The sequence below is a fragment of the Lissotriton vulgaris genome, chromosome 5 (assembly GCF_964263255.1).
Source record: "Lissotriton vulgaris chromosome 5, aLisVul1.2, whole genome shotgun sequence".
NCBI lineage: Eukaryota > Metazoa > Chordata > Amphibia > Caudata > Salamandridae > Lissotriton > Lissotriton vulgaris.
In genome coordinates, this window is record NC_141693.1 from 1,178,942,680 (window position 1) to 1,178,950,812 (window position 8,133).

At 47.5% G+C, this 8,133-nt stretch overlaps 1 non-coding gene across 1 annotated transcript; it reads left to right on the plus strand.

Moving 5' to 3' along the window:
• The first annotated feature begins 4,109 nt into the window (after positions 1 to 4,109).
• On the plus strand, positions 4,110 to 4,182 carry TRNAR-CCG (transfer RNA arginine (anticodon CCG)). The gene has a single exon. It is a non-coding gene; the product is annotated as a tRNA-Arg (tRNA).
• The last annotated feature ends 3,951 nt before the right edge of the window (positions 4,183 to 8,133 follow it).

Below are 8,133 nucleotides of genomic sequence, written 5' to 3' on the forward strand. Positions count from 1 at the left end.
TGCCTTAAACTTAATGGCAATAAAACAGAGGTACTAGTGATAGGCAAAGCACCCCCGATTTGGTCCTCAGCATGATGGCCTCAGACATTGGGACCGACCCCTTCCCCTAATGATCAGGTAAAGAACCTGGGGATGAGGTTGGATACCAAACTATCCTTTGAAACTCACACCAGTCGGGTGGCGGGAAAATGTTTCGGGGTTCTGAGACGACTCCGGAAGACCTTAGATGTACTCCCTGTTGCAGCGAGGAAAACTATGGTCCATGCCCTTGTGACATCAAGCTTGGACTATGGGAATGCCCTCTACTTAGGAGCAAATATCAAATGTGTACAGAGACTCCAATGCTTTCAGAATGCTGCGGCTCGTCTCGTTCTAATGCTTCCTAGGAGAGCTCCCTCTAACAAGGCCCTGGTTTCCCTTCACTGGCTCCCGGTTACGGAACAAAATTCTTTTTAAAGCTTTGTGTGTCAGCCACCGCATCCTACAGAGGAAAGGGCCCACCTATCTGCATGACCTACTTACCCTGTATGCATGACCTACTTACCCCGTATGAGATCAAGTGGGACGGGGCAGATTAGCATTCCGACCATCAGAGGAGCTAGGATGGTAGGTCGCTCCTTCCGCTTTTAAGCTGCCAAACACTGGAATAAACTCCCCATAGGGTTCCGCTGGAGTCTTCGGAGACAATTTTCTGGAGAAAGCTTAAGACCTTGCGTTTTCCATCTGTAAGCCCCCCGTCTAATCTTTATTTGTTTTCACCTCACTGTCCGGAATGTGGTCTTTTCTGCTGCAGCGAGGGGACACAGTACCTAGTGTAGCCATGCACTTTATAAGATTGTTTCTTCTTCTTATTTATTATTATTATTATTATTAATAAAGGTAAATACAGGTAACCTATATCTTAGTAAGGGGTGCATGCGCCACCTTACCCAGGCTTCAGTAGCAGACCTGTGGTGCCATTATGGAAGGCTTCTCAGGGGTGGCATAATGCATGCTTCAAACCCTTGTAGACCTCTGGGGTACCTATGCCCTTAGTACCTAAGGTACCATATACGAGGGACTCACAAGGGAAACCCAGTAACCAATCTGGAGTGTACCTAAAGAACATGCAATCAATTTAGAGAGGAAACAGCTAGGCTGGGGTCCTGGATAGCAGGGACCCAGCCAGACTTAAGTCGAAAAACAGTGAAACACCAGCAAAAAGTGGGGGTAACCATAGTAAGCAGATCATACTTTCCTACAGTGGCTATCAAATAGCTCACCACCGACACTTCATCGTTACCTAAATAGTGTAGGTAATCCTTTAGTAACTGTGTGGCAGAGGCCTTCTGCCTCAAAGTTAAAGAAGTTTACAATAACTTCTCTCTTACATCTACATCCTCATCAGCTGTGCTATTTCCAATTCAAACCGATATGGGTTCCTCGCTTAGCCACTTCATGCCACCTTCTATGTTTGAGCTTACGAAACTTATAAAAACCTCTAAATCGGCCTCACCATGCACCCCTTGCCCTCCTATAGTTGCCATCCTTGCAGCTCAGACTATTGGGCCAATATTGGCCGACATTATCCAAATAATGTGCCAGTCAGGAGTATTTCATTCAGTCTGGAAGCATTTTGGCTCTAACAATAATAAAAAAAATCTTTCCTTGATCAACGAGACCCTTGCAGCTATCGACCCATCTCCTGTCTTCCACTGCTGGCCATGATCATTGTAAAGGTGCTGGACAAACATTTGGTGGAGCAAATTCTCAGCAACAACCTTCTGGATGCCACCCAATTTGGATTTCGTGCTGAGCACACTACGGAGACTGCCCACATTAAAGTGACTGAGCAGATGAGTCTTTCACTTGTTCAGGGAAGCAGAGCTGCCCTGATCCTGCTTGATCTGTCATCAGCCTTTGAGACTGTAGATCACGGGCTGCTGATGGATCGCTTGGGTAGGATAAGGGTGACCTGAACAGGTTGGGAGTTGTTAAACTCGCACCTCACTGGTCACGAGCAATCAGTAAGACTTGGTGACTTTATCTCTACTTCTTTCTCTCTTCCCTGCCAGGTGCCCCAATGGTTCACACATAGCCCTACTCTCTAAAATATATATGTCACCCCCTTGCCAGAACTGATTCGATCTCATGGCTTTGCAGTGACATCATATTCTGACGTCACACAAATCATTGTTTCACTTGCTATGGAGGACAAGGATGTTACCACCAGAATCTGTGACTGCAAGAAGGCAGTCTGTCTGCCGATGGCTATAAAATGCCGCAAACTCACCTCTAGTAAAACAGAGGTGTTGCTGGTTGGGGCTCAGGTGGTGTACTCCTTTGCTTTAGCAGTTCCTCTTGCTTCCTTGCAGACAAAGGTCGGCTGCATCTCTGCAGATAACCTACTTAAATTGAGTGGTAACCCATCCACACTGCAGTGAGACCTTTCTACAGATTCAGAAGTCCTCACATTCTCTCCAAGGAATCCCTTCCCTTATATTCTGACATCACATTTAACATTAGGAGGTTCCCTCGGCATCCAAGGTGACCTTCTTCTCTCTAGAAATTTGAGAGTTGACTGTGTGCTCTCCACAGATCGGCACCCCTTGACTTGAGAGAATATGCATGAGCAAATAATTAAAAAAATAAAATTCTTTTATTTGTCTTTACTCATTGAAACATCACTAAATGCAATCATTGATGGCGAGCAGCAGAACCTTCAGCATTGGTTGTGGAAACACATTGGGATATCACAGTGTAAATCTGGACTACAGAGGAACGTAGCAGATAATGAATCGACATTATATTTTGATAGGGACACTGGCCAGGTACATTGTTGCTCTCCAAGACCTCCTTTGTGAGCTACGCCCACTCTCTATATTCTTCTGGGAACTTCCATCAGTGCACTCCATGTGACATCTACGATCCTTTGCCACTGGGGCTGGCCAAACTTTTAGTTTTGCTTCTGAAATCCTACATTTTTATGCTGTTCTTTAGTCTTATCAAAATGTCACCTGAGGCAAGTTTGCGTAACATTTTTTAAGCAGAGTACAACTTGCTGAAGACGTCTCACAATATATCTGAGGGAGAGAGGTTTACAATGAAAGTGTCTTGCAGAAAGACAATTTGTGTTAGTGCTAGTCTCCTGTTGTATTTGTAGAGTTGTTTTCACACGAGGGGTGCGTTTGCTTAAACAATGTCATGCAAGAACCCAGAAAAAACATTTCCTTCTGACATTGTTATTTTGTGTGTATTGCCAGACAATGTTTATGGAATTTAACAAATTCTGAGTCAAAAAATTGATCCACTGTCGCACATCTCTGCTTGTAAGGGAATCTCCGTCCGAAGAATACAGAGGCCAGAATCAAGACATCAAAGAGCTGACCATCCTTGAATCCATTGGCTCCAGTCATCAGATCTGACTTCCCTTGAATCCAGAGGCCCCACTTACTCATCAAAGTAATGACTGCCCTTGAGTTTGATTCCATATTCAGAGACATGCTGCTCCTTGAGGCAGAGGCCACCAACCTCCCGTAGGGAGAATCCTTAACTCACTTCAGAGTACACCATCTTCCCTGGATGAACCTGCAATCTGTGAGTTCAAAGGTCACCATCCTCACTGTTGAAGAGAGAGGTCACCTGCTTGACCCTTTCCCTTCATTGTTTACTGGTATTACAGTGCACCCTAGTATGCCAACACCTTCTTTGGGCCATTACAAGAGTGAATTTACAAAACAATAGGGAGTCCTGAAATCACACTTAGTTCACAGGGTGTATCTCTTCCTGCCGCCCCTGCATTCTTATACGATTATCTATCATTTCGATGTCAGACTCCCCATGGCTTATTATCCCGGAGGCAGGGCAGACACTCTGTTCTACACAGTCTAATATAGAAGCAATACCCACAATGCCAGGACCTGAAGTGTTTTGTAATTTCAGTGTATCTCTGTTCCTGGCTTCTTACCCCTGCCATACCTGAATTACGTCCTATTGGCATACTGACTCTGTGTATGTGGTAAGTGTGCTGGTAAGATGTATCTTTGAGTCTCCTAATCCTCTCTGCAGGCTGTTTGATACTAGTCCTTTCCTTCAGATGTGGTTGTTCTCTTATCTCTTGTTTCCAGCAAGGCCCAGTGGCCTAATGGATAAGGCATCAGCCTCCGAAGCTGGGGATTGTGGGTTCGAGTCCCACCTGGGTCGTATGATATTTTCTTAAACGGCCATATTGTGCTTATGGTGCGATCTAGATTAGCATAATCATGAAGGTCTCCAACAAGATCAAAGACAATCTAGCCAGACTTGGCCAGCACCATCTTGGCACCTGTGAAAAGGACCAAGATCAAATGAGATCATCTCTGACGACATAAGGGCCCTTAAACAGGTCTGCATGAGACAAGAAAAAAGATGGAGAGATTGAGATACTGTGACTCAGAAAAGGTCAAATATAGGATATATCTTTCTAGATATTAGATGCTGATTCGCAAGAAGAAATTGGCCTACTTCCCCAACGAAATTGAGGCAGACGCAAACTCCTCAAAAGAACTGTTTGCAGCTGTGAGAAGTTGTCCTGGCATATGCTGTCCACTATTCTAGTGGGAACCTTGCACTAGTCCAAATGACCCTTATTGATGGTAGGTTTAAAGACAACCTATATAGAAAGCTATCCTAGTGGTAGCTGTGGAGAGCAGCATTCAGGCTAAGTCTTGGAGGAATGTAAAGCATCTTGTTTTACCAGTCTATAATCTCGTGAATGACCAAATGAAAGGAGAACCACACCAGGTATACATATAAAATATATGTATTTATTCTAAACACATCCCACTAGTCTCTTTATGAGGCTAGTGGCAAAAGTTCATACGGTAAACCTATTTAGCACACAGTAAATTAGCACAATACACGTTGAGCCCCAGGGGCATACATCACAATATATTAAGAAAGTGGTATAAGTACCACGACTTACATAGAGCACAGGCCTAGGGCACCAAGAACAACTCCTCATCTACGATCACACAACAGATATCCGACCCCAACCACCTACAATGCATCCTGCTCAACACCCGATCGGTCCACAAGCACGCCATTGACCTCTGGAATCTACTAGACACCATCTCTCTGGACGTCGCCTTCCTAACAGAAACATGGATGAACGCCACATCAGCCCCAGACATCACCATTGCCATCCCGGAAGACTATAAGATCATACGCAAGGACCGTACCGACCACACAGGAGGAGGTATCGCTATCGTCCATAAGAAATCCATCCGCATCTCAACCAGCTCAGACGTCAATCTTGCCAACTCTGAACACCTTCACTTCCAGATCCACATCGACCCGAAAACCACACTCAGAGGCACCCTCCTTTACAGGCCACCAGGACCCCGCGCACAGTTTAGTGAAGACATCGCGGACTTCATCACTCCACACGCGCTCCCCTCCAAGGATTACATCCTTTTGGGAGACCTCAACTTTCACCTTGAAAAGAACAACAACCGCAACACCACCACCCTTTTGGACAACCTCGCCAACCTCGGACTTCAACAACTTGTCACCACCTCCACCCACATCGCAGGTCACACACTCGACCCTATCTTCACCTCCAGCAAACATGTCTCCTTCAGCCACACCACAGCTCTCCTTTGGACCGACCACAGCTGCGTTCACTTCACCTACAACAAGCCCACTTCCAACAACCACCCCCAACCCACTCTGCAAAGAAACTGGAACAAAATCACCATCGACCAGATCTCCTCATCGCTCCTTCAAAACCCCCCAGCCCTCTCCTCAAACCCAGACCAAGCAGCCACCAACCTCACCCAATGGTTATCCAACAGCGCCGACATCTTAGCACCACTGAAAAAACGACAAATCAAACTAGGCAGCAAGAAGGCCTCCTGGTTCAACGATGATCTTAAGAAATCCAAGAAACTCTGCCGCTCCCTTGAGAAGGCCTGGAAAAAAGACCCAACCACCAGCACCAAGGACGCCTTCAAAAACGCCACCCGCATACACCACCAACTGATCCGGAATGCCAAGAAAGCCGCTCTCAAGGACCGACTAGATAACAATGTCCACAACAGCAAGGAATTATTCAACATCGTCAAGGAATTTACCAACCCCTCGGCCAACTCCAACGACATCACCCCCTCTCAAGCCCTCTGCGACTCCCTAGCCTCATTCTTCCACAACAAAATTGCAGACATCCACAACAGCTTCGACAACCGACCCGAAGACCAACCCACCCAACCCCCTACAGGACCCCCACCCCCCATGAACATCCTCAATGACTGGAAGCCAATCTCCACTGAGGACACCATCCGTCTGATGAACTCTATCCACTCAGGATCCCCCACAGACCCATGCCCTCACCACATCTTTAACAAAGCAGACTCCATTATAGCACCGCACCTCCGAGACGTCATCAACTGCTCCCTCAACTCTGCAACCTTCCTGGAAAGCTGGAAACATGCCGAACTCAGCGCCCTCCTGAAGAAACCCACAGCTGACCCCACCGAACTCAAAAACTACCGCCCTATCTCATTCCTTCCATTTCCGGCCAAAGTCATCAAGAAAGCGGTCAACAACCAGCTCGCCGCATTCCTCGAAACCAACAAATCCCTCGACTCCTCACAATCCGGCTTCCGAGCCAAGCACAGCACTGAAACCGCCCTCATCGCAGCAACAGACGACATTCGAACTCTACTGGACAATGGAGACACAGTCGCCCTCATCCTCCTCGACCTCTCCGCAGCCTTCGACACGGTCTGTCATAGCACCCTTTTACAACGCCTCAGAAACGTCGGAATCCATGGAAAAGCTCTGGAATGGATCACCTCGTTCCTCACCGGAAGAACCCAGAAAGTCCGCCTCCCACCATTCAAGTCAGAGGCCACTGAAGTCATCTGCGGCGTACCCCAAGGGTCCTCACTCAGCCCCACCCTCTTCAACGTATACATGAGCCCCCTCGCGGCCATCGCACGCCAACACAACCTCAACATCATCTCCTACGCCGACGACACTCAACTGATCCTATCACTCACCAAAGACCCGAACACGGCCAAAACCAACCTGCATGAAGGAATGAAAGAAGTAGCTGAATGGATGAAGCACAGCCGTCTGAAACTGAACTCAGACAAAACAGAAGTCCTCATCCTAGGCACCTCCCCCTCCGCCTGGGATGACTCTTGGTGGCCAGAGGCCCTTGGAAAAGCACCTATCCCGACGGATCACGCACGCAACCTGGGCGTCATCCTGGATTCCTCACTCTCGATGAACAGACAAGTCAACGCCGTTTCTTCATCTTGCTTCAACATTCTTCGCATGCTCAAAAAAACATTTCGCTGGATCCCCACCGAAACTAGAAAAACAGTCACTCACGCTCTGGTCACGAGCCGACTGGACTACGGAAACACCCTCTACGCCGGTACCACCGCAAAAATCCAGAAAAAACTCCAACGCATCCAGAACGCTTCAGCCAGGCTCATATTAGACATACCGCGTAAAGAACACATCTCTGGCCACCTGAAAAACCTCCACTGGCTCCCCGTCAATAAGAGGATTACTTTCCGGCTCCTAACCCACGCACACAAAGCACTCTACGAAATCGGACCCGAATGCCTCAACACACGACTGTCCTTCTACACCCCCTCCCGCCAGCTACGATCCTCCAACCAAGCCCTTGCCACTGTACCTCGCATCAACAAAACCACCATGGGAGGTAGATCCTTCTCCTACCTGGCAGCTAAAACCTGGAACTCACTTCCCACTCATCTTCGCCTTACTCAGAACCACCTAGCATTCAGAAAGCAACTTAAAACGTGGATATTTGACAAGTAATTCCCCACCCTTCCTCAAGCGCCTTGAGACCCTCTGGGTATGTAGCGCGCTATACAAATTTATTGACTTGACTTGACTTGACTCAGGGAGTTCGGGTGCATTGGTGTATTTTTCGTGCCGGGTTTCGTAGTCGATTTCAATGGAGAGCTGCTGCAAAGTGCTGCTGGAGTCCAAGTGGAAAGTGTTCAATAGGGATCCAAGGGTGGATCAGAGATCTGAAGAACCTGAAACCAGAGGGGACAGAGTCTGGGTCACTAGCCAGTGACCAGTGGGAAACGACTTAACAACGCGGTCAAAAAACCCCAGTACACCCCAGTA